This window comes from Vombatus ursinus, unplaced genomic scaffold, assembly GCF_900497805.2.
Source record: "Vombatus ursinus unplaced genomic scaffold, bare-nosed wombat genome assembly UNPS02014773.1, whole genome shotgun sequence".
NCBI lineage: Eukaryota > Metazoa > Chordata > Mammalia > Diprotodontia > Vombatidae > Vombatus > Vombatus ursinus.
Genome location: NW_020954551.1, coordinates 36,668,717 through 36,696,083, shown reverse-complemented (window position 1 = coordinate 36,696,083; position 27,367 = coordinate 36,668,717). Strand labels below are relative to the sequence as shown.

The following is a 27,367-nucleotide window of genomic DNA, read 5'->3' as shown; positions in this document are numbered from 1 at the left end:
AAGACTGTTTACTAAGGCATTTTTGTGATTGCAGGAAGAGTCCCACAGGCATTTTCAATATTAGCACGTGGTAAATGTAATAACTGCTTAGTAATATGTCTTAAATTTCCAGTGAAAGGTGGTGCTTTTTTTCCCTTAAGTTGTGGTTTATTATTCAAGTTCATTTTTTTTCTGAATATTTATAGCAAAAGAACACTAAAAACATTTAGTCTTGCCTGTTGGATCTATATTTTGGTGCTTACACTTGTACACAAAGTGCTCTCAGATTCTAAAACACTCTCTGGAAGAAGTTCAACAGTGCATTGTTAATGCCCTACTCATACAAAATCATTTTCAATCTCCATGGGAATTTAGATTTGCACAAGTTATTAGGATGTGACCTTTCCCTTAGATTTATTTTAGGATCAAGTTAACATGGTATTTCCCCAGTGGGAGTTGCTGTACTTCCTTCGAAGATAAGGAAAATAGCAATCACAAATTAGAGGGAACAAACTAGGTTAGGAAAGTGTGTATTCCTATGATGCAGATGACATGATGATCTTGAAAGAAGTCCATACTCTGTATTCCTTGGGTTTGAAAGGAAAGTCATGTGGCTTGTTAACAAAAGAAAACAAAAGCAACAGCATTATGGTATTTCCCTGAAATTTACTCCTAATTGTTTCTTGTCACAACAACCAAGTCTTGTGACTTTCAAAGATTAATGAAGTTATTTACGTCACCATATTTCCTATGTGTGTTCTATTGGGAATAAAAAAAGGTTGAAAATTGCAAACTTTTAACAATTTAAATTCTTTTGGACCTCAGGACCTGGATTGAAGGAAAAAGATGAGTGTTGTATGAAAACACCAAAAATAACACTAAAGGGACAACAGTTTTGTTACCTTTAAGGTCATCGGAAGAACACAGTAAATCAAAGGGCTTCAAGGTTATTAATGGCCCTTGAGAAAAGGAGAAGACAAGTCTTTGGTTTGTGCAGGAAAAGTGAAGACGTGGTCCCTGAGCACAAGAAAAATAAAGTCCCGTACCGTGTTTCTGGCTTATCTGTTTACAATAAATTCAGGAGTATAAAAATGGATCCCCTGCTATGACAGAGCAATGGGTGCCTGGTAGATGTGATGAAGGGAAAAACCTCATTTCACTTGAGAAAAAAAGGACAAAGTTATCTGACTGCACTTCCCCAATGCCAGTCTAGTGGTGACTACTTTGCTTTTTAGGTTGGCTTCTGATGAAATTGATGAAGATGGTCTTGGTGGTGGTGATTAATGGCAGACGTGGAATTGCATTGCAAATAACCAAACTTAGGAATCTATTTTCTAAATTGACTTAAACACAGTTCACAGGGTGGAGACCTTTTTTTTTTTTTTTGGTACTTCTAGGCCTAGGATGGAATAAGTGCTTAATAAATACTTGCTCACTAGAAAGAAAATGACCTATTCCCATTTGGATTTGATTTAGATCTTGATTGAATTGATAATACTAGGCTTAATTTGCTAATTTACTAATCAGATCAAGAAGCCACAGTATAATAATTTTCTCTTGAAAAATACATTTTTATGATTTAGTTAAATCTTCATTCTCATTCTAACCTTCATTTTTTTTTTTAAATTTGAGTTCCAAATTCTCTCCCTCCTGCCTGCCCCACCTCCACTCATTGAGAAAGGCAAGCTATGATATTTCATTCACATTCTTCATAACTCAGAAAGAGATCAAGATTTCATTCTTAGAAGATACAGAGTATATATCGCCAAGTAATGATATACTTAAATTTTTTTTCAGATTAATTTGGCAACTACAAAAAAACTGGATAACTCAAGTATTATCAAAGCTGATGAAAAGCATTTCTTTAGTCCTTGGAAGGTGAACCATCGAAAAATGAATAGGTGCTATTCAAGGGTAATCCTTGCCACTTTATACTAAACAAAATTGCTATTACCCCAAACAAATGACATTTAAATGATTTTATTTAACTAAACAATAAGCTTATAGTATCAATAGTTTTTTCCAATAATAAATGTATAATTATCTTAACAAAATAAACATTTAACTTTAAAATCTTTAACAATTTTAATTAATAGCCTGAAAAGGTGAATTTTACTTCTGTTAAAAAAATGAAATCAACTATTCAGACTAGGCAACAATGTAGAAATTTAAAAACTATGTTTCATAGCTTACTCAACCTTCACCTTTTTTTTAATATTTATCCAAAAACTGGAAGAAAAGAAAAATCAACTTCTCAGCCTTTTTGATTCCCAAATGATTTTTCAAATTAAATTGAAGTAGTCCAAATGATTAAAAAAAAATCTTTCTATATCTGTAGAAGCTACTACTGTTAAAAGATTATCCTTTTGATAGTTTGAAGAATCTATAAACTTAAGTGGCTTCTGATTTTTTAATAAATTCTATTGGTAAGCTTATGTATTTTTGAATGAGTCACCTTTAATCCTGAAATTTATTATAGCTGTTTTTATGGATAAATGATTGCTAAATTCTCATATATCATATCATCATATCATATCACCAAAGATTCGGCACTTACGTTCATAATTAATGACCGGACCTTGTACCAAGTGTTGCGAATATTGGTAAGAAGAAAATAAGTAAAGATGGGATGGCCTATTATGACCTATTCATAAAGACTTATCAAAAAAGAGAATGTGAACATATCATTTTAGATAATACATAACAAGAATCTACAATTCCTATTTCACAATGACAGCTTTCAGCTTTAACATTTTAAATTAAAAAGATCTTTATATGAATTCCTCTCTCCCTTCCCCCAAAAATTTAAACTTAAATTATAAAAATCTGACAACTTCTTTAGGCCTCACTTTCTTCATCTGTAAAACAAGGGGAGGTAGGGTCAGACTAGATGACTTCTAAGATCTCTTTCAGCCCTAAATCCATGATTCTGTGACTTAAATAATAACATTTTTAAAAATTATTGATTTTTACTCCACTTGGTAAAATAATCTGTTCAGTAGCAATTGCTTACTAATGACAAATCGGAAGAAGGTCCTGATTTATGCCTTTTAGGAACTAGCAAAGAAATGAAAGCTCAGGTCAACAAGCAAAGTCAAGTCAACAAACACTTATTAAGTGCCTAAGATGTACTAGGCATTATACAAAAAGAAAGGCAAAACAAGCAATGAAACAAAGCAAACAAAAGTCCTCCCTTCTCCCTTAAAGAGTCACAGTCCAATCAGGAGACAACATGCAAACAACTACGTACAAACAAGATATGGGCAGGAGAAATTGGGAGACAATGTCAGAGGGAAGGTGCTAGAAAGTTTTCTTACAGAAGATGGGACCTTTGAAATCTTTAAATTTGACTTAAATTTAGTATAGATTGAGAACTGTAAGGGACCTTACCAAACATTTAGTACAAAACCCTTTAGGAAATAGTCTATAATTACCTCGAGGTTAATCAGCCACCCTTGGTCAAATAAAAAGTCAGCCCATACCTAAGCTATTAGGTGAGTCTCCCCCCACCCTTCTAAAGAATGCCACATCCAAGTATTTCTGTACAGGTACTAGTTGAACTAAATGGCCTCTGGGGTAATTTCCAACTTCGAGATTCGGTTACTTAAAAGCATTTCTAATTCCTGGTGATTAAAAAAAAATGCATTTGCTAACCAATATATATGAAGTCATTTTTAAATGCCATGAGGTCTAATAATGCAAAATGAAACAAATTAATGGTTCCAATCCTGAAAAGAAATCTGACCTATTTGCTAATCTCATTTATAAATATGCCCAATATCATACCCTAAGGTTTCAAAAGTGTACATTATCTATGTTCCAACCCCTGGAGCCAGAGGCATGGCAGGATAGAGTAGGCATCACAGTTTATTTACAGAGGGCAGGACTGAACTTTGCATGTGGATACATACAGAAAATGATAAAGATCTTTGTGTCCCATTAGTAATTTACAGAATTGTGATTTGCTGCACCCAGCACACCTATAATTGAATTCCTTAGCCATAAAATCATTGGGACCAAACAAGTTCAGATACCATTTATCTAAGCCCCTTCCCCCACCCCTTGCCATCAGTTAACATATTTCTCATAGAGCCTTCCTTCTTTTTATAGATTCATTTGTCTTAGTTATAAATTAACCTCACAGGCAACTCTCCCAGCTGCCTGGGCTCCAGAGTTTCCTGTGTACCGAGTTTCAGACTTACAAAATTTATGGTGCAGGAGCAATTCCTAATGGTGGACAGTTGGTGGGGAATGTCCAGAAGGGAGCTGGGTGGAAAAACTGCCCCAAAAGTTTGTGGCTGATCAGGGAGGGGCATCCTGCCAAAGGAGCTCTGGAGGGACTCCCAGGGGATAAAGGAAAGCTGTCTCTCAGGATTTCTGGTACATCCTGTTTCATGGAAAAGTGTGTACCACTAGTGGGGATTCTGAATTCAGTAACAGCCCTGAGATTTTAGAGGCTTCTTCTAAAAATCTAAGATGTCTTTGAAAAAAAAAAAAAAACCAACCCACAAAAAAGTCTCAATCTCCGTCTCTCTCTCTCTCTCTCTCTCTGTATATATGTGTATGTATATATATATATATATATATGTGTGTGTGTGTGAATGTACACACATATAAATGTATATAGAGAGACAGAGACCTGTCAAATTCAGGCCTCTGGTTTTGTCTTCCAGATCTGAAAAGCTGCTATTTTTTGTAAATGGTCTCAATATTTGCAAAAATAAACCTTCTGAATTTTTGAAGTGAAATATATTCTGTCCCACCAGGACTTCAAATTCAATAGATACAACTCATAACTCTTCTTCTCTTACAAGCTTAGTGACTTCCACTGGACCTCTCCATTTTTGTTAATGGTACCACCAATTCCCTCAGTTGCCAAAACTTGAAAACTTGGTGACCTTTAATTCATTCTCTTCCCTTGTCCCTGCCCCTCTGCTCAGCAAACCACCCCACTCCATGCCCATTCTTGTGGATTTATCCAGTTTCAGTGATTCTACCTCTATAATGCCTCATAGCCCTCTCTTCCTTTCTGTTCCTATTGTCCCTACCTTAATTAAAGCTTCTAGCTAGCTGACAGCACAGAATTCTCTTAACTAGACTTCCCAACCCCACTTTCTTTACTTTCCAATCCAACCAATACACTGTTTTCCAAATAAAATTTCCTAAAACCCACTTCCTAGTATAGTGCTCCAAAACCTTCAATGGCTCCCCACCGCTTACTGAAAAAAGAAAAAGTCTAAACTCTGTAAGATTCAAGTCCTCAACAATACAGCCTGAACCTGTCTTTCCAGCCTCTTTGACCTACAAGCACTCTACGATCTAGTCAAATGATATTATTTATTGTTCCCACTCTTTTCTGCTATGCTCATGCTTTTCCCTCTGCCTATGCCCTTACCCTTGTATCTCTACTTAGGGACATGCATCCTTTCAGGTTCAGCTTAAATGGCGTCTAACCAAATGTGGTCTCCTCTTCTGAACCTCCATTGTATTTAGCAAATGTTCTTCTAGTGACACTTATTTCATTCTGCTTTGTTTTACTGGTTATTTCTATGCTTGTCTTGGCCTTTTTGGGGAACAGGAGAGAGGAGGGCCTTACCCCTCCTAAAATAATTACATTGTAAACAAGGGCTAGGTTTTCATTTTCGTATCCCTATCCATGCCTCTCATATAGCATCTTACACCTCAGAAGTGTTCAATAAATGTTTTTTAATTGAATTAATACTATAATTTCCTTAGGGGCACAGATACTCCTAAATTTCAACTGGTTCCTCTTTGCAGATCTCCCCTTGCTGAATCCAGTGCTACTGTTCAGATACAAGTCTTCTGCTTACATTCTACCTGGCTCAATGAAGTGTAGAACTCTGAAAACAAAACTGAAGGGATTGCAAAAGATCCCAGGGTTCTCCCAGTTCTAAGTTGATCTTTTGGAGCTCATCTCTCATTTAAAACCCTTCACAACCTGGCTCCTGATGACTAGTCTTCTTCCATACTTCACTCCCCTCCACAAACTCTGTGATCCAGCTACCCTGCTCTACTTGCTGCTTAGCACACCCAACACAACATTCCATGCCTAGAATGCTCTCTCTCCTTACCTCAAACTACAGTTTTCCCTGATTCCCCACTTTCTGCAAGCCTCATCTCTGCCCCCTACCTCCAGAGCCTTCTCTCTGATATCACCTCCTATTTACATTGTATTTATCTTCTATTTACATAATTATTTGCATATTATCTCCCCCATTTGAATATGAGCTCCTTGGAGGAAAGGTTCATTTTTTTTTTAACCTGTTTGTATCTCCAACACTTAACGCAGTGCCTGTCACACAGAAAACATTTCATAGATGTTTGTTGACTGATTGGTGCCCACTGAAAACTGTATGATACAGTAGCCAAAAGGAGGGTATAGCAAGTGTGGTCTTTATCATAGGAGAAATCTTCTGAGGGGATGGGGAGTTACTGATTTAAGTGGTGGTTGAATTAGAAAGGAGTAGGGGGAGGGCAACCAGGGGAGGTGAGTTAAGAAGACTAAAGAATAAACTAGACTCAACTTCCAACTCTGTCCTTCTATGGGACACATCCACTCTGTAATACATTAAGCTGCTGAAAATCAAGCAAATATTGCTGATGCGAGCAATTCCATGATGACTTTGGACAATTCCCCTCTCAGTCGTTGTGACTTCTGTTTGTTGTGCTAATTAATGACTTAGAAAAGTACTACCTGGCTTCCTCAAGATATACTGAATTTAATTAATCAAGCGGCAGGTATTTATTAAACAGGTTGTAGGGATACAAATACAGAGGGTGAAATGATCCTTCCTCTCACAGAGCTTTTACATTCTCAATGAGTCTCGTGGGTTTTTCATGCTCCCTAAGAGCATGCACTTGTATACCTAACGATTTTTAGGAACTGCTAGACCTCCCCAGAGGCAAAGCCCTGCCATGTGGGCCTACAGGGATTCCAAGAGTTACCCCAAAGTTCCAAGAAAAGACTTAGGGGATTTGGCAGTATGACCCAGCTGTAGGTATTGATACATGGCTTGCAGATGGCAACCATTGACTTGGCACTGAGCTACAAGGAAAAGTAGTGATCGTTTGCGTGTACTCCCCACCCACTTACCCACCCAGGGATCCCAATAATTTCACTTATATTATAAAATACTATATATTAGTCAAGAGCCATGCCTGCTCCTTTGAAAGCAAATGTGATCTTCTCAAATCCACAGAAACATATCAACAATTTAGGAATACAGGATTATTGATTTAGAGTTCAAAGAAGGAACTTTGTGGACAACTAAGTGATGCAGTGGATAGAGTGTGAGGCCTAGAGTTAGGAAGACTCATCTTCCTGGGTTCAAATCTGGCCTCAGACAGTTACTAGCTGTGTGACCCTCAGTGAGTTACTTAACCCTGTTTGCCTCAGTTTCCTCATCTGTAAAATGAGAAGGAAATGGCAAACCACTCCAGGATCTTTGCCAAGAAAACCCCAAAAGGGGTCACAAAGAGTCAGACATGACTGAAAAATGACTACACAAACAATGATGGCAACGGGACTTTGGAGGTCAACTAGTCTAAAACTCTCATTTTACAGATGAGGAAACTGAGGCCCAGACAACTTAAGTGATTTATCTAAGGCCACCCAGGCAGCAAATTGCAGAGCTGGCATTTGAACCTAGGTGCTCTGATTCCAAAGTCAATGCTCTTTTGATTTCCTCCCCCAGAACCTAAAATCACCCTTGACATCGTCTGTCTCTTGACCGATCTACCCAACTCCCCGATCCCACACTGATGCTAGGGGCTGCATTAGCATAACACAAAGTGGGGAAGAAGGGGAGCCTGTGTGAGCTTGGGCTGTTTCTTCATCAGTAAAACTAAAGGGGTGGATTTGACATCCTCTGAGGTCTTTTCTAACTCTGGAGCTATGACCGTAGGTTGATGGAAGCCGACTAAGAACATCTATTTCCTCGTTTAGAATGAGAGCAGATCCATAAAACAGGGCACCATTACTGTAATACTAGACCCTGAGCAACACTGAAGTTGGCAAAATCTGTCCTCTTAGGGTTTCCGCCTCCCATTTCTAGATCCTTCTCTCCTCCCATTGCCACTCACCCTATTGTCCTGCCAGGTGTCTATACCGGGTTCCATTTCCTATAGCCTTTGCTTTTAACTTGCTCCCAACTCATACCTCCCAAAGGCAGTTTAAATGGTCAGGTCCCCCAGTGAAATTTTTAGAGGACTCAGAGAAAGAAACATTTATAGACCAAAAAAGGTGGAAAAAAATTTCAAATGGTAGAATTTCAGACACTGACAGGTACTTGGAGACCAAATTTGGGGACAGGAGACATTGCCTGGCATCCTTTACATCTCATCATTTGTATGACTGACTACCACACCCAGTCATAAATCCAACCCTGGGAGGGTAGTTATTTGAACAAGTGGGCTATTGGCAATGGATGAGTAATTATTCTTTTTGGAGCTAAGCATGAAGAGGAAAGGAGGGAATGCCTATATGCTTAAAAGATTTTAATCCTATAACAGACAAGGAAGGATCAGGTTTAGCATCTTCAATTTAATTATAAAACTGTGGGGGTTTTTTGGTCTGCATGTGTGATTTCACTGAGGTAGGAACCTCAGAGGGTGGAAACCTTCACAGAGGTAGACTGACAACTCATCTATTAAGAGTCTTACATGGTTGTGCAAGGCCACTGACAGGTTCAATGACTTGTCCATGGTCACATGACCTGGGTCAGAGTCAGGTCTTCCTGACTTTAAAACTACTCTATCCATTATACCACATTGCCTTCTTATGAAAGGCTTAGAAACTTGATTTAATATATTACTAGCCACAGAAAAATAAGAGTAATTTGGAAAACTGATTAGAGATTTGTTTCTAAGATTTTATGTATTTCACCATCCCTAGGTCTCTTTCCTATCTTTGTTTTGTCTTAGGAAAAATGTGCTATTCTTCACTCCTTTAATGGGATGGTAAAATGATATCATGGAAACTACTATGATAGTCAAAATAAAGTTTTCCAAGGAATTCTACAATGCATTGAGAAGAAATAGCTTGTTCTTTAAGGAGCCACATTTAAATATGGGTTCAATATCTGAATTAATTTTCACCTACCTTAAAGTTGAATCAAACTAGAAAACTGTCTTCTAGTTGTATATAAATGTGCTTTCAACTTTGCCTCCTTCAGATCTGAAAAAGGAAAAAAACAAACAACTTGATTTTAATATATGACCACAAACAAAGTCTTTGGGGAGAACCTAGACAGCCTCCCTCTGAAAAAACAACTTTTCCCTTGCCCTAAACCGATGTGGTTTTGAGCCCATGAGAATAATGGAACATGATAGAGGGCCAGGGCAGCCCACTAAAATAATTCCTGCTTTAGGCACCTCCTGGTTTCCCCCACTGGCTTTCAAACTTTTCACTGATTTTGTGATAGGTCCCACCTACTTCTCTCCAGTGAGGTATTATTCACTTAAACTTTTTTGTTGTTTTTTAAAAGAGTAGTTTTTTTCCAGTTACACGTAAAGATAATTTTTAGCATTCATTTATTATTCACTTTTTAAAATTCAATCTGTGATTTCATTGGGTTAGGGAATTCCTGGTGAGGAAACCCCCTTTCCCTGTTCAGCATCTAATAGTCTCAGAGAGTTGTCTAGTGGGGAGGAGAGTGGGGAAATGAGAGGTTAAATGACTTGTTCTGGCCATTATGTGCCAGAGGAGAGACTGGAATCCGGAGTTTTCTGCCTGTAAGGTTAGTTCTCTGTTCTAGCCACTTCTCCAGTTTACATGAAGCTAATAATGACATCTGCTTCACAGAGTTGCCTATAGATTTATTGTCATAGGATGATACATCTAGAGCGTGAAAGGACCTTCTGGGCGTGAGGTGGCACCATAGAGCACAGAGTGTTGAAGTCAGGAAGGCTCATCTTCCTGAATTCAAACCTGGCCTCAGATACTCACTACCTGTGTGATGTGAGGCAAGTCATTTAGCCCTGTTTGCCTCAGTTTCCTCACCTGTAAAATGAGCCAGAGAAGGAAATGGCAAACCATTCCAGTATTTTTGCCAAGAATACGCCAAATGGGGTCACAAAGAGTTGGACACAACTGAAATGGCTGAACAAAAACAACATGGGACCTTACAGACCGTCTAGTCCAATGATTCCAACTTCATTTTACTCCTGAGGGACCTGAAGCCCAGAGACATTGTCACCTGCCTTAAGTAGGTAGTAAGTGGAAAAACCAGGATCTGAACCCAGGTCTTTGGACTCCATCTCCATCACCCTGTCTACTCTCAGCTCTAGGAAGTACTCACCACCTCAAAATAAAGGTTACTTGAGAAATGCAACAACATCTTGGGGGCTTTGTCACTGGTTAGAAGTAGAAGATAGCTGTTGCTTAGTAGCTGAGGGTACAACTACAAAGAATTTGGGAAGGCAGTGAAGACACATTCTACTTTCAGTAGATAACAACAGCAAAAGAAAAACGGGGATAGTCACTTTTCCTAAGTGAGTCGAGGACGGTCTTGGGACCTACCCACTCAGAATCTTATGAAGAGGACAAAGGAATCTCACAGAAGTTGTCCTCTCTGGGAAGACAAAATAATGCCGGTGCCAGGAATCATATCAGCTTCAGCCTAGCAGTCCCAGCAGCTAGGCAAAGAAGAACATTTTGCACATTCTGGCCCCAAAATAAACTCTGAGCTTTCTTCCCTCTGATGCCAATACCTACAGTTTCATGCTTCCCTTCCTGCTAGACTGCCCCAGTGTATCCTATGGAAGCAGAAGACCTCAGGGTTGAAACATTCCTTCATGTCCCAATCTGGAAAAGGACTACACAGTCCCAATGAACTTTTCAAGTTTTCCTTGCATAGTTATTATCTAGTACCCTTCGGGGTATGGCATATACTATGAATATTTGGGCTTTGAAGATGAAAAGCTGTGTTGGTGTTGAGTACTGTTATTAATAATAACAGTATCCCTGCTTTAATTACAAGAAAGCATTTATTTTTAGAATTGAGTTTAGAGTTTTAAAGTTGGCGGTCCTTCATGGACTGCCTTTAACTTCTTGGTGGTTTTAGAGGTGTTTTTTCTTGTTTCCAAAGTTGTTAGTCCACAAGGAGGCAGCCTGGTTCAGTATCAGAAGACCTGGGTTCAAGCCTTGACTCTGTTACCTACGTGACCTTGGAAAAGTCACTTCTAGACCTCATCTGTACTTTGTCTGTCAAACAAGGGGGTTGCACTTAGTTGTATCAGAGATCTCTTTCAGTTCCAAATCTATGATCCCATGACCCTAGGAGATAGCAGTGTGCACTCCTACTATGTGTTTACATTAATGTCACTCATCCTTGTAGCACACATGGTTTACTAATGGGACATCTAAATTCCTTATAGCACAGGGATGGGAAAGTAACATCTGAGATCTGAAATTTAGGAAAACAGCCAACTAAATCTGTCTTTAAAATTCAAGTATTCCTGGGGCAGCTAAGTGACGCAGTGATTAGAGCACCAGCCCTGGAATCAGGGGGACGTGAGGTCAGATCCAACCTCAGACACATAACACTCACTAGCTGTGTGACTCTAGCCAAGTCACTTAACTCCAATTGCCTCACCAAAAACAAAACAAAATTCAAGTATTCCTACTCCCTCCTGTAGTGAGATACAAAGGACTAAGGATCTTGGATTGTCAGGGATGGCAAGAAACTAAAGTTGTTAATGTATTCAATACTGAATGAGGCAAAAGTAGCATGGAGTAATGAGCTTGAGGAGACCCAGGGCTATAGTCCCAGCTCCAACATGAAATGGCTGTGATTCTGACTTACCAGCCAAACTCTTCAAGCCTCAATTCTTAAATGGAAAAATTAAACTAAAAGAGGAGGCAGCTAGGTGGCGATGCGACGGATAGGACACTTGGCCTGGAGTCAGGAAGACTCAACTTCATGAGTTCAAATCTAGCCTCAGACACTTGCTAGCTATGTGACCCTGGGTAAGTCACTTAACCTTGTTTGCCTCAGTTTCCTCATCTGTAAAATGAGCTGGAGAATCTTTGCCAAGAAAACGCCAAATGGGGTCATGAAGAGTCAGACACAACTGAACGACAATAACAACAAGGTTCTGAGATCAGTACAACATCATCTGCAACTGAATCTCCAAGGTGAGAATTCTAACTTTCTCTCTCTCTCTCTCTCTCTCAATCCCCCTACATGTATGTATATACATAGAGGTATATATGTGCATGTATGCATATATACACGTACCCATACAAATGTGTATGTATAGACTCATTTATGTATCTACACATACACACACGTATACATACGTATGTATCTACATTTATGTATCTACACATACACACACGTACATGTATATGTATACACGTGTATATGATATGTATATATGTATATACACATACAGATTCATGTATGTACATACACATATACATTCATGTATACACACACATACACACACATAGTTGATTGAGCACCACAATAATAATTGCAGGTAATTATGATGAGGTAAAGATATATTATTGTAAGATAGAGTGGTCAAGAAGGCTTTGGGAAAGAGTTTGGACCCAAGACAGTCCTAGAAGAAGGAGCAGACTTTGAATAGGTAGACACAGAGAAGAACATATGCAAAAGGTCAGTTGCAGGAATGAGCAAGATGGATTCTAGGACAATGAGGACAGATCTTACTGGAACAACATGTTGACAATGAGGAAAGAAAGGAAGGTTGGATGGAAGCAAATTGCAGAAAGCCTTCAGTGCCAGTCTGAAGGGCATGTCCTTTGTTCTATGGGTAATACTGGGGAGCCACTAGTTTCTTGAGCAAAGAAGCATGATAAAATCATGTTTTAGGAAAATCAGTCTGGTGGTGGTGTATGGGATGGATTAGGTGTGTGTGTGTGGTGGTGGTAGTGGTGGTGGTGGTGGGAAGAAACTCAAGGATAGATGATTACAGGAAGACAAGCATACAAACATGAGGCAATGGGGGCTTAGACTAGAGCAGCAGCAGTGAAGCTAGAAAAGAAAGGAGGGGATTTAAGAGAGATTTTAAGGAAGGACTGATGGAATTTGGTGACTGAGATATGGGGGAAGTTTCAGAGATGACTCTGAGATTTTCTGAGCCTGGCTGACTGGGAGAAGGTGGTGTTATTTATGGAAAAAGAGAAGTCAGAGAGGGAAGCCAGTTTGACAGAAAGATGATGTGTTCAATTTTGTACAAGTTGAACTTGAGGTGATGGATGCAGAAATGTCCATTAGGCAGCTGGAGCTATAAGACCAGACATGGGTTGGAAGAGGAGCAGTATGATGAAGTGGAAAGAAGATGGATTGAGAAACAGGAGACCTGGGTTCTAGTCCAGGTTCTTATTACTAATTGCCTGTGTGATCCTGAACAAGATATTTAGCCTTCTTGGGCCTCCGTTTCCTTGTCTGTAAAAGGAGAAGTTGGGACTAGGCATTTTCCCCAGCTGCTAGCACCCTTTCCACCAAATTGGCTTGTATTTATTGTGTATACATCTATATATATTTATGCTGTCATCCCAAATTTTTGATAGCAGGGACTGTTTATATCTCCAGTACCTAGCACAGTGCTCAGCATATAGTAGGCCTTCATAAATGCTTGTTGATAGACTGACCAGCTGATTTCCAAACCAAGATCAAAGATAAAGATTTGAGGGTCATCAACATGAAAGTATTAGAGCTTATAAATGAATCAGCTCATTGGGGCAGAGAGAGTACAGAGCAAAAGCTGAGGATTATATCTTAATATACATTGACAGGGCCACAGAAAGAAGTTCAGAGGAAGAAAAGATGTCAGAAAAAGAGAGAAGAATTAAAAAAAAAATGTCTAGTGCTGGCACCTGAAAACCAGGGGAGCAGAGACTGAAGAAAAGAGTGATGGTAAGGATTGTCAAATGCTGGAAAGAAGGGCAAGAAGAAAGAGAATGGAGAAAAGGTCATTGTATTTGGCAAGAAGGAGGTCACTGATGGCTTTCAGAAGGAAGGTTTTAGTCGAGTTCTGAGGACCAAATCCAGATTTTGGGCTGCAAGTGAGGAATTAAGGAAAACAGGTGTAGACCAATTGTCCAACCTTCTCCTTCTAGCTTTCATCAGCTTGGATTCTACTTACCCAAATAGGTAGTTGACTTCTTTATTTTAAATCTATTTTTATTATGATTGTAAGACTTTATTTTATGTTAAACTCTATTCACATCACTACAAACTCTCTTTGGAATCTTATTAAAATGCATACATGTGTATGCATATAAAATAACATGTAAAATTTCAATGACTTTAGCCTCATTTCTCAAATATGTTGAAATAGGGAATTGAGTCAAATGTGTAAAAATAAGAGTAATTATCCAATTGATAAATGGTCAAAGGCTATAAATGTGCAGTTTTCAGAGGAAGAAATCAAAACTATCTATAGTTATATGAAAAAATGGTCTAAATCATTATAAGTCAGAGAAATGTAAATTGAAACAACTCTGAGGTATCATCTCACACCTATCAGACTAGCTAATATGAAAGAAAAGGAAAATGACAAATACTGGAGGAGATGTGGGAAAATGGCAACACTAATGTACTGTTGGTAGAATAGTGAACTGGTCCAACCATTCTGGAGATCAATTTGGAACCATACCCAAAGGGCTATAAAGCAGATCATATCCTTTGATCTAGCAATACCACTACTAGGTCTGTATCCCAAAGAGATCATAGAAAAAGGAAAAGTACCTATAGCTACAAAAATATTTATAGAAGCTTTTTGTGGTGATAAAGAATTAGAAATTGAGGGGATGCCCATCAATCAGGGAATGGATAGAAAGGTTGTGGTATATGATTGTGATAGAATACTATCATGTTATGAAAAACTATGAGCTTGATGGTTTCAGAAAAACCTGGGAAGACCTATATGAACTGATGCAAAGTGAAGTCAACAGAATTAAGAGATCATTGTACACAGTCCCAGTAATACTTTAATGATGATCAACTGTGAAAGACTTAGCTAATCTGATCAATACAATGATCCAAGAAAATTCCAAAAGACCCATGATGAAAAATGATATCTACCTCCAGAGTGAGAACTGATGAACTCTGAATGCAAACTAAAGTATAATTTTCTCAATTTATTTTTTCTGCTTTTTTTGGCAACATGGCTAATAAGGAAATATGTTTTGCATGATTTCATATGTATAATTGATATCATATTGCTTGGCTTCTCAGTGGGTGGGGGAGAGGCCAGAGAGAGGGAGAGTTTCCCAAAATGGAGCTATCAGGTTAATGGATATGAATCATTTTATAGTTGTAAAATGTTACACAGACTCTGTAACCATAAAGACAATGTCAATAGCAATGATCAAAGAAATCTGTTCTCCTGTATCCTTACCAACATGGGATTTTATCAGGAATTTTAATAGTTTAACAGCTATATAATGTTAGCTTAAAGTTGTTTGATTTGAATTTCTTTAGTTGCTAGTGAGACTGTTCATTTTCCTTTGTGATGATCTATTGTCCATCTCTTCATAGGCAAGCTATTCATCTCTTTTAACTTTATTAATTATGGAGTCCAACCTAACATTTTATTACTTACGACATTTAACTCTTTTGGTATAACTCCGGATCGTACCTCTTTATTCTGTCCTCGGTAATTTGTTCTCTAGGAGCAAAAGATATTACTATAACTTTATCTAAGCATCACCATATAATTTAATGTTTTAACTTACTTCACATTTAATTTCCAGGAAAATAAAATAGATTTAAAATATTTGCGTAGCAGTAAAGAATCAACCAAAGAATTAGCTAACCGTAAAAGAAAAAACATCTTTAACTTACACCTATATAAACACTATGGGCAAACTCCCAACTGATTTCAACAACAAGATTAGTTAGTCAAGATTCCATATTCTAACTATCTAAATTTTAATGTGAAACAAGATTTCTAATTACATTTCATTAACCTGGTTACCCAGAAACCATGAAAGTTACTTCCTCAATTAAAGCCCAGGAAGACAAATTTGATACTTCAATAGAATAAAACAATGTAGAGAAATTGTTTTTGTATACTGGAAGTAAAACCTGAGTAATTTAGCCTAAGTGAGAAAATTTAGCATAAATGAGGAAAAACCAATCAATGTGTTCCATTCATTCAATTACTATATATGTTGACATTAATGATGTGAGGGAAGGGGTGAAACAAGTAAGAATTTCTTAACAGTGGATGGTGTTTTGTTTGGGAGGAATAATGTAAAACTCACGTACATACACTCACACTCACAGAATGTCTACATATAAATGCATAAATATGTGTACTTTAAGAGGAGCTGTTAATTCCATTATAAGCTCCTGGAAATCAGGGATCTACCACTATATAGGCAAAGCACTGTTTGGAACGCTTTTTTAATGGACAGTAACTATACCTTATATTTCAACAACTTATAAAAATATGCTTTTAGAGGTCACCATGATCTAACTTCCTCCTAAACCCAATGGCAAGGGCCACTGACCACCCCAGGAAACTATACTTTTAGAAGACACCATGAGCTAACTGCATCCCAAACCCATTGGCAAGGGTCATTGACTACCCAACCCTATCCCTCCCAAAAAACAAATAAACTTAACCACACACAGGGAACTAGAAATTTAATTTGGTTTGTTTTAAAGTGAAATTGAAAATATTTCATTAGCCTGCTTTTAAAATTGAGAAAAGAAAATACAAACCCTATTCAATAAGAAACAGAAATATTGTTCTGTTCCATATTATTGAAAGTTAAAAGAGAGAGTCAAGGAGATGAGGGTTAAGTGACAAAAGCAAAGAAAGAGAGAGAAAGGAGACAAAAAAACTGAGGAAGAAAGAGAGGGAAACACAAGGGAAGGAGAGAGAAGATGGAGAAAGAGGGAATATGGGACAGAAGAGGAGAGAAAAGCATGTAGAGGGAGAGAAAGGGAAGAGGTAGGGGAAGGGGGAGGAAGAGGAGGGGGAGGAGGAAGAGGAAGACAAAGGGGAGAGAGAACCAGTTGGTTCTAAAGCAAGTAAATTATTTCATAGAAACATATATTTAAAGTTTATCTAGTCCAACCCTCTTCATTTTACAGATGAGGAAACTGAGGTCCAAAGTTATACAGATAATAAATGGGAGAGCTGAGATTCAAGTTAAGTCCTCTCACTTCAAATTCTACTGTCACAATTCCACTTGGAGTCTGAGAATCAGAGGAAGTTATCACCGTCCTCTGACATACCATATCAAAAGAGAGATTATGAGAGCTCAAAAATCTGCAACCAACAGTTTCAAATCAGCAGTTACATATAGGATCAGAGATTTAGAGCAGAGAGAGATCTGAGACGCCATCAAGCCCAAAACTTTTAGAGATAAAGAAAAGAAGGCCCATGGAAGTCAAGTAACTTACTCAAAGCCACATGGTTAATAGTAGTGGGAAGAATTGGGACCCAGATATTGAGACTCCAAATACACTTTCCATTTGTTTTGTGGGTGAAAAAGTAGTCACAGTGAAGGCAACTACTTTTTTTTTAGCTCCCTATCTTGTTTAAGAGTATATACCTTAGACAAATTTTAAGGTAATATTTTCAGATAAGATGAGAATCAAATATAACTAGCTTTCTAGAATTTTTTTTAAAAATGTCAATTTTCAAGAAAAAAGTTATACTTTTTAAAAACCTGTCAAAATTTTAGGACTACTGTTTTTAGCTCAGAATAGAAACATATGGGAGATCATATCACAAAAAGGGTCAGATTCACAATGTACTCTTCCAAAGTAAAGAGAAAATTTCCCAAGATAATTGAGGCTCTCAAAATGCCTAGACTGAAGTCTGCTTTGCTTATCCAAACTGGAACATGTTCTGTTGCTTTTTCCTTCAACTGATAGTACAAAGGCTGTAACAACCTGTTTAAAACTAAAGTAATGCCCCTTCTCTGAAGTAAAGGCATGCTAGAATTCTCCAGTGTGAGGAGTCTCAAAAAATTCCCTTGATTTTTTGCAGGGGCGGGTAAGACCTGTTCTTTTTGCAAAAACTGTGGAAACACAATGCTGCTAGAATTTTGCTGTTGTTTTTAAAGACCAAGACGATAAGCCTGAACTTCTCAGAGCCTCAGTTTCCTCATCTGTAAAAATAAGGGTAAAAATAGACTCAAATGTGATAGTTATGTAAAGTATATTGCAAACCTTAAGGATATGCATAAACTATTATAGATATAAGCTTATATATGTATGTGTGTATACATATAGTATGTATTTTACTATATAGTATATGTATATGTATATAGAATACATATACTATATATATGTATATAAGCAAGCTATTATTATTATTATTAAGAGCATAGGATCATAGATGTGGTGTTAGAAGGGACCTCAGAAGCCAACTGGACCAACTCCATCATTTTTCAGATGAAGGTACTGAGGCCCAAGGAAGGGACAAGATCCAAGGTCACACAGGCAGTTAAGGATTCTTCCCTTCTCCTTTGTCCTTTTTCTTTCATTCTTATTTCCATCTAGGGCTAATTTGATGGCATTACGCCTTGCAGGATTTTGTTTGAACTTTCACTCACACAAAACTGGCATCCCCAATATAGCTCTCTCCCCGCTTCGTCTCACGGAGTATGATGCCCAGTCTCCTGCAACCACAGTACAGCATCACAGAAGAAGTAAGAGAAAACAATGGGAAGAGAAGATCCGTGTCTTTTTGACGATGTCTTACCTAACTTTGCTTTCTGTAGAAAGCTGCCTTACAAGCAGAAATCATAAGCCACTTGAAAAAAAAAATAGTGAAATCACATGTAAGAACAGCATGCTTTAAAAACTCAGATTGGAATGAGTACTACCTCAGAGGACAGAGATTAAGAGAAAGGGTGTGTGTGTGTGTGTGTGTGTGTGTGTGTGTGTGTGTGTGTGTAGACATGCATTACTGAGTACAGAGACATGTTGCCAAAGCTACAGTCATATCTAGGTTACTGTAGTTCCAGGTACAAAGCTAAAATCCCACTTTCTGCAAGAAACTTTTCTGGATCCTTTTTAAATGTTTACTGCCTTCCCTGCCTGCTATTAATTATTTCTAATACATAGTGGTCTGCATGTTATCTCCCCCATTAGACTTTGAGCTCCTTGAGATCAGGGACTGTCTTTTACCATTCTTTGTATTCCCAGCACTCAGCACAGGGCCTGACACATGGCAGGGGCTTAATAAATGTTTCTTGACTTAAATAAGAAGTCCTTAACCTTTTCTTATGTGTCTCGTAGACCCCCTTGGTAGCCTGGTGAAACCTTGGACCCCTCAGAATAATGTTTTTAAATGCATGTAATAAAATATAGAATACATACACATATAGGAAACCATTTATATTGAAATACAGCTATCAAAATATTTTTTAAAACCAATTCACAGACTCTAGTTTAAGAACCAGTGCCTCTAAGTGATAGATTCTGTGAAAATGAACAGAACTAAATTCTAATTCAAGCAGAGGACAGCGACGTCAAAATGCATTCTACCAAAGCAGCGGTACAAAATAGGATAAGGGAATCATAATAGCTTTCAAACCGTAAAGAACCTTAGAAGTTCCCTCATTTCATTATACAATCAACACTCAGTCCAGCATCCTACCTGTGATAGAAACACTCAGATTTCCTAAAGTCCAGTCACCTCAGCTGGCCTAGCATTTCCCAAGGCTCTAGCCCTCAAGCTAATTTTCCTTAAACAATACCGAAACCATCCTCCAGACCAATCGACCCACATGACTAAGCTTCCAAACAAAAAAAAAAAAATCGAGCAGAGGAGGAGTCCGGTGCTTCCCTATCAGGTTTCAAACACATCTGACCCGGACAGTACTATGGTGAATATGGAGGCAGCGAAGCTTTACCAACACTGTGGTGTATCCTTGCTGAATAAGATTTCCAAGCTACTTCAAATTTCCTTTTGTTAACTGTAAGATCATCTTCAGGTGTCTCATGTTGTTTCAATCTTGAACCTGAGGCGCTAGGCTAAACCAAATCAGGCTTGGCTTGCATGCCATCCAATTCAAAAATCCCTTCTACAGGATCTCTGATAGATGGCCACCCAGCCAATGCGTGAATTCCACCTACACTGTGAGGCTGACCAGTTACCAAGGGAGTGGACTCCTAGTTTGGATAATAATTTGGACTCAACCTACCTCTTGAAGCTTCTTTTTAAAGTTATTTGGAGGGGTATTTAGGAGAGCTCAGGTGAGTCCCTGCCTGCCTTCTGCCATCTTGGCTTCACTTCTTTAAGTTTCTTTTTAACTATTTCCTAAAACAAAGTCTCCCCTGGCAGCCAGGCTAGACCCTTCGCTGTCATTTGAAATGTCTATCCTGACTTTGCTCGTATGGCTTTTCCATACTGCTTTTCCCTTTCTTTCTGCCTAATGGTCTCATAGTTAGCTTTCAAAGTCCAATCACCTTCATGAGGCCTCCATCAATTACTCCAGCCCACACTGGTCTTTTCCCTCTCTATTTGGGATGTGTGTGTGTGTGTGTAATATTCTAGTGTTTATTTATGTTATGAAAAGTGCACTTACATTTCAAAAATTTTAAACACATAAAAGTGGTTAAGGGCTGACATTTTATCAACATCTAATGAGTGCATAAAAATGTTTGTTATGCAGCAGGACACAATAGTAGTGAGGGAGCTATTGTGCTGTGCCTGAAATCAGGATGACTCATCTTCATGAGTTCAAATCTGGTCTCAGAAATTAACTAACTGTGTGACCCTGGGTAAGTCACTTAACTTTGTTTGCCTCAGTTTCCTCATCTGTAAAATGAGCTGGAAAATGAAATGGCAAACCATTTCAGTACCTCTGCCAAGAAAACCCCAAATGAGGTCATGAAGAGTGGGACACAACTGAAATGACTCAGCAACAGCAATATAATAGTGACAGTAATGCCAACAGGGAACCACGGATGTTAGTCTAAAACATGTCACCATGCCGTATACAAACATTTGCTGCTGTTTAAGAGTATTTGGGCTGGTTTGCTTCCAATTAGCAGCAGGCCCATCACATCTTCAATGTTATTTAGCATCTTACTATTTAGTTTTACTTCTTCACAAGATTATTCGATTTTGAGTTGAAAGGGACTTTAGAGTTAATTCATTCCATCTCCATCATTTTCCAAATGGGAGGCAGCTAGACGGACAAGAATGCTGGAGTTGGAGTCAAAGAAGACTGGAGTTCAAATTCTGCCTCATACACTTATTAACTGTGTGACCCTGGGCAAATCACTTGGCCTCAGTTTTTTTCATGGGTAAAGTGAAGATAATAATAGCTACTACCTCATAGAGTGGTTTCAAGGATAAAATGAGATAACATGTACAACACTATAAGCTTTAGATTGCCATATAAATCTCAGCTATTACTATTATCACTATCATTATTATAACAGACGAGGAAACTGAGGGAAAAAGTAATTGCAGTGGTCACACTAGTAATAAGGAGTAGAACAAGAATTTAAAAGTACATCTCCTAACTCCAAGCTCAACAGTTTTTCCCAAAACGCTAACTCACCATCTCTACTCATTACTCATATTTGACTATCATCTCTTGGAGGGCAAGAGACCATAGCTTACAATCCTTTTTTTTTTAATTGCCCTTAGTGCTTACTATAATTCTTTTTGAGTAGATGAAGCAAAATCACATAGATTCAAGTAACTCCGTCACTTCCTTATTTCTCTTCCTTTCATTCCAGGACATCCTAACTCCTTCCTAATTCACCAGGAAAGGATGCAGGTGTTGGAATCAAAAGTCCCAAGTTCTAATTCTGCCACTTCTTAAAGTGTGTGGCTAGGTTTTATCATCTAACTTTTCTGAGCCTCAGTCTCCTTATCTGCAAAATGGGGATACCATTTGCCCTACATTGTTTGTTACGAAGAAACCACCCTGCAAATTGTAAAGTACAATATAAATGGGAGCTACTGTGGTTATTATTTATCAATAGCACTGCCGGTGCCCTTCCCTTACACCAGCAGATGAACAGGTGCAACAGTAGGAGTGGGGTGGCAGGCTGCCCATGGGAGAAGAGGGTACAAACTCATTACAATTATTCTTTCTTATTAGACTCCCACATCAATAGATTAATTCCTACAGAGAAAGAGTAGGCGTGTATTTCATAAGGCCATATGAAAACTTGTCCCTCAAATTGTTTCCCTAGTGTACATAAATCATTATCCTCATCTTCTGTCTTGATTGGGTGCTATTTAAGCCACATACAACGACCGTCTTATGCAACGTATGCTAATCACAGGACTGGGGGGCTGCTTTAACTGTTCAATACTATAATGAAAACAATTTGAGGAAATACAGGACAGCTGAATGAGTTTATCATTTCATATTTATTGTACCATTGTTAAAAAATAAAATAAAAGATCAATAGCTTCATTACCATTTAGCAAGTGGTTAAATGTGAAAGTAAAAAAAAAAAGATTTTCCCTTTTATCCTTTCCCATGTCTACCAAGGATGATATAACTGATTGCAGAGAATTGGGGAATTTTTCTAAGACAATAGCACTCAACAGAACTGGTTACATTTGCTACAGGAAGGTCCCAAAGCAGAACAGTAATACACAGCTTGAGCCCTCGGGCTGTAAAAACCTGTTCTTCTGACCAGAACAACGAAAGATGCAAGGTAGAATGTTAAAGCCTATAATTAACATTTTTCCCTTTCATATCCCATTTTACCTGCTTTAGAAAACTCAAGGTTCTGGCATGGATTTTAAACCACTGTGGTTCCCACTGTCATAAGAGCGTTTCAAATAAAAGAAAAACATTCAATCAAGTTTCTTTCATATTCATCAGCAAGGAGAGTGGTAGAAACACAGTTATTTCAAAGGAATTTTTTTAAAAAAGAAAATTCCACACCTGTGTTTAGAATCAAGTCAACTTAGCAAATATTTACTGAGTGCCTACTAAGTGCCCATACTATGGTAAGTATCAGGAAGGTCACATTCTTAGGAACATCAGATCTTATGGGGTACCCAAGACTCATACACATGAAATCATTATGCAATGATATAAGATAGTGAAAAATAAGACTTATTGTGTGGGGGGGGCAGCTAGGTGGCACAGTGGATAGAGCACTGGCCCTGAAATAAGGAGGACCTGAGTTCAAATCTGACCTCAGACCAGACACTTGACACTTACTAGCTGTGTGACCCTGGGCAAGTCACTTAACCCCAATTGCCCTTAAAAAAAAAAAAAAAGACTTATCTTGGGGAAGGGACCTTAATGATGACCCAGTCATAAGATAACAGAATGAATACCAGAAGGTGCCTTATGGGCCATGTAGCCCTATCTTCTCATTTTAAAAATGAGGAAACTGAAGTTCCCAAAAGGTTTACTTTTCCATATCTACAAAGCAGCAAAACCAGAATTTAATCCCAAATCTTCTAACTTCTAAACCCAGTATTGCTTTCCCTGGCCTCCTTCAACCAAGTGTGAAATTAATTCAGGTATGGCACTTTGACCATGGTAAATATCTGTTGCTGAGTTGAACTAACAATTCTCAGGATTTGTATGGCAATGTTTCTTCAATTTCATTCTATAATTTAGAGTGAGGGGGTGGCGTGCAACATATCTACATTTCTAACTACATTTAACTAACAAATTAAGTTTTTATTTTCTTAACATATCAATTGATGATGGAGAATGCAGGCCATAATCATGCTACATGGCTAGGGAAATCATCCAGAGATTAAAAATTTACTGTGAACCATCAAGAATTAACTGTATGTCCTGTGCTTTTGTTCAGGGTCAAAGGTCATTCTGAGACTTAAAGCCATAGAACCTGAACATTTCATAGTAGAAAGGGACTTTATAGACCATCGAGTCCCATCAATATCTCTTAGAAAGAAGCTTCTCTATAAGAGATAATGATAATTATAATAGTAATAGTATCCATAATAATAGTTATTTATATAGTGTCTACTATGTGCAGGGCATACTTTATAAATATTATCTTATTTGATTCTCATAACAACCCTGGGAGATATTTTACAGCTGGGGAAATTGAGGCAAAAAAAAAAAAGGTTAAGTGACTTGCCCAGGGTCACACAGCTAGTAAATGTTTGAGGTCGGATTTGAATTCAGGTCTTCCTGACTCCAGAACCAGCACTCTAGTGGTCATCTAGTCTTTACCTGAAGATCACCAGTAAGGGGAGAGAACCCTCTACTTCCTGGGGTGGCCTATTGCACTTTGAGATAGCTCTATCAGTGGGGAACTGTCAGACCTTGAGAATTATTGCCAAACATTCTGCGACCATTGCATGTAGGAGTGATTTAAAGACTCAGTCCCTCAGTCATGCTGTGGTCACCTACACAACTAGATGAGAGCCAAGAAACTGGAAACTCTGGTCTTGCCATTCATGGGATAGTCACTGTTTACTGTTATCTTTTCATGCGTGTGTTTCAGTCTTTTCATCTCTAGGAAGATCACAGACCCCTCAAAGATAGGGACAATGTCTTCTGCTCTTTTTTGAGTATTCCACAGGGCTTGCCTGGCACATCGTAGGTGCTTAAAATAATGTTTATTGACTGATTGATTGGCACTGAGTACACTGTAGGAACTCAATAAATTGTAAGAGAGGTCAATGCAAATTGACCTGAAATGAATTCAGGAAAAATGAAATTGAATTCTCTGGTTCTTCCTAACTTGAGCTTTATGAGAAGGTACTACCATTGCCAAAACTCCAGAACTAGATAGAACTTTGTTTTATCCAAGGCAGGGTCATGTAGCGGAAAGAATACTGGACCAGAAATCTCAAGAAACCTGGGTTTGAATTCTCACCTCTGAACCTGACTTTCTATGGGAACGTAGGAAAGTCAGCCAGTATCCTCATCTGTAAAATGTGGATAATAATACCTGTAGAACCCACCTAAAAAGATTGGTCTGAGCATTAAACAAAACCATGTTGGTGAGGCAATTAAAATCTCCAAGCACTATATAAATGTCAGCAGTTATTTTAACTCCATCTGGATTCCTTAAAAAGACCTTTCTGTCTATTTTTTTAAAGGGGTGGGTAATTTTCTCCCAAAAAAGTTGGTTATAAATCTGCTTTCAATTGGTCACTTGGATCTCTTCTGTTGTTTTAATGACTAAATTGAATCAATGATCTGGCCAGTCTGATGGGCAGTACAGTTATTAGTTGCTGTGCCAGAGGAAACGATATGACCCAAAATATGGTCAATTAAGATAAGGTCTTCTAAGGTTGCACAAATCCAAGCAGAGTTGTGAATTTTGTAGTTGGCCATACTGTCCTGAAGCATATGACTCCCAGTCCAAAGGAATGTAAAGGTATACCTTTGCTTCATGAAAAAAACGTTTTCTGAAAAGGTAAATGTGTAAATAATTTCTAGACATAAAGTATTATTTTAAAATCATTAGTAGAGCTTACAAATCAGAGAGTGAGGTTGAGTAATACAGATAAGAGAGGGACTATATACAGAATGAGGATTTAAGTCCTGGGTGTGGAGGTGGGAATACAGAGTGAGGAGGGGATGAGTTCTGGTCTTTGTCTCCTTTCCACATCTGTTTCTACTCCCCTACAAAGGTCAAGTCCAAGGGTGTAGCTCAGATATACACCAGCCTTGATTCAATCAATTATCCCAAATGCCATGACTCAACCAACCTCAATGTGGTGTCAACGGGTCACACCCCATCAAGGAGAGATCATCAAAGTCCCAAATGTGCCATCATTCATTCAATAAGGATTTATTCAGCATCTGAGATATGCAGTACATCGCCCTGGGCTCTGAGATTACCAAGACAAAAAAATATAATATATCTCTGCGCCCTCAAGAAACTTACATTCTACTGGGGGGTTCCAACATATATGTGAATAAGTAAATATTGTGCAAAGTGAAGTAGGTGGAGGATTGTCTTGTACAGAGAAGAGCAAGTAGGACACTTTGGTTGAAGTTTGGAATATGTGAGGAGGAGTAATATGAAATAAGTGCAGAAAGGAAGGATGGAGCCAGAGCATGAGGGGCCTTAAGTGTGAAACATAAGCTGCTGAAGCTTCTAGAGCAGGAAAAAAATCCATTTGGTAACTATGTGGAGGCTGGTTTGGAGAGGGGAGAGGTGGGAAGCTGAGGGAATACAGGTAAAAAGCAAGGAAGTCCAGATTAGGGTGGTGACCCTGTGAGGGAAGAGAGACAGGGTGGGAGAAGGGGGTGGAAATGAGAGATGTTGTAGAGGTAAAATCAACAAGGCTTGACCAACTGATTGGATGTGGGGGTGAGACAGAGGAGTTAACAGCGACTTATTGCCTGGAAGAATGTTGGTGCCCTCAATAGAAAAACGGAATTTAGGAAGAGGGGTGGGCTTAGGGGAAGACATAATAATTTCAGTTTTGGACAAGATGAGTTTGAAATTTCTATGGGGCACCCAGGTGAAAATGTCCAGGAGACAATAAGTCACGTACAACTTCTCAAAGAACAAGAGTAAACAAGATGTCACCGAGGAAATGTATAACAGGAAAAGAAGATGTGTCAAGGTCACATGTCAAGGGTGAATTACAGGTAGGGTCAGAGGGCTCCATTGGTACCTTCAGGATGTCAGGAGAAAGAAAGGAAGGCCTCTGGCATTTTGGGTGGACCTCTATAATGAAATTATGGGAAGACATGGGCAAGAGTCACATTAGATGGGTTACCAACTATGTATTGTTAGAGGGAGCTATGGAAATCGATGAAGCCATAGCTCCATATGAATATTTTGAGTACAGGGAAATTATCTTCAAAGGCAAAAGAAAGGCCACCTTTGCTAACCCTATCAATCTTGTCCAAATCCTTCTTCATCATATTCTATGTAGGATACTCCTTAAGGCCTAATGCATAATATACCTATATCTATCTATCATATGACAATATGTATATATATTCAGCATATATATAATATATATTCTAAGCACACGATAAGTCGTAAACACATATTTTGTTGAATAAATCATGGTGCAAAGAATGAATCTTTTGATCACATCTGACTAGAGCTGTACTGATAGTTAACACCCATGTCAAAAATCCAATTCCCCAAATTCTGTAAATCTACATTTGTACATACAATAATGACTCTATTAACAAAAAGACTGCATTCTAATAGTACATTCTAACTGTTAGAACTTTCTGTATCCCAGCTAGAAATATTATTAGAAGCATAGGAAAGTATTGATAGAATGTAAGGTCTTTGAGGACAAGAGCTATTTCATGTTTGTCTTTGTTACCATCCTAAGCCTGGTAAATAGCATATGCTTAATAAATACTTCTTGAATGATTCCAGGATGTCCATCCTTACCACACTGCACCCTTTCAATATGTGTGTGTTTGTGTGTGTGTGTGTGTGTGTGTGTGTGTGTGTGTGTGTGTGTGTGT

At 38.3% G+C, this 27,367-nt stretch overlaps 1 protein-coding gene across 4 annotated transcripts in view; it reads right to left on the bottom strand.

The window, feature by feature from the left end:
- Positions 1–27,367, bottom strand: part of PPARG (peroxisome proliferator activated receptor gamma) — a 174,074-nt gene that overhangs the window by 128,736 nt on the left and 17,971 nt on the right. For all 4 annotated transcript variants that reach the window (XM_027863923.1, XM_027863921.1, XM_027863924.1 and 1 more), the window contains one exon: positions 9,101–9,175. The gene's annotated coding sequence lies outside the window, so the exon portion shown is untranslated. The remainder of the gene's footprint in view (positions 1–9,100; positions 9,176–27,367) is intronic.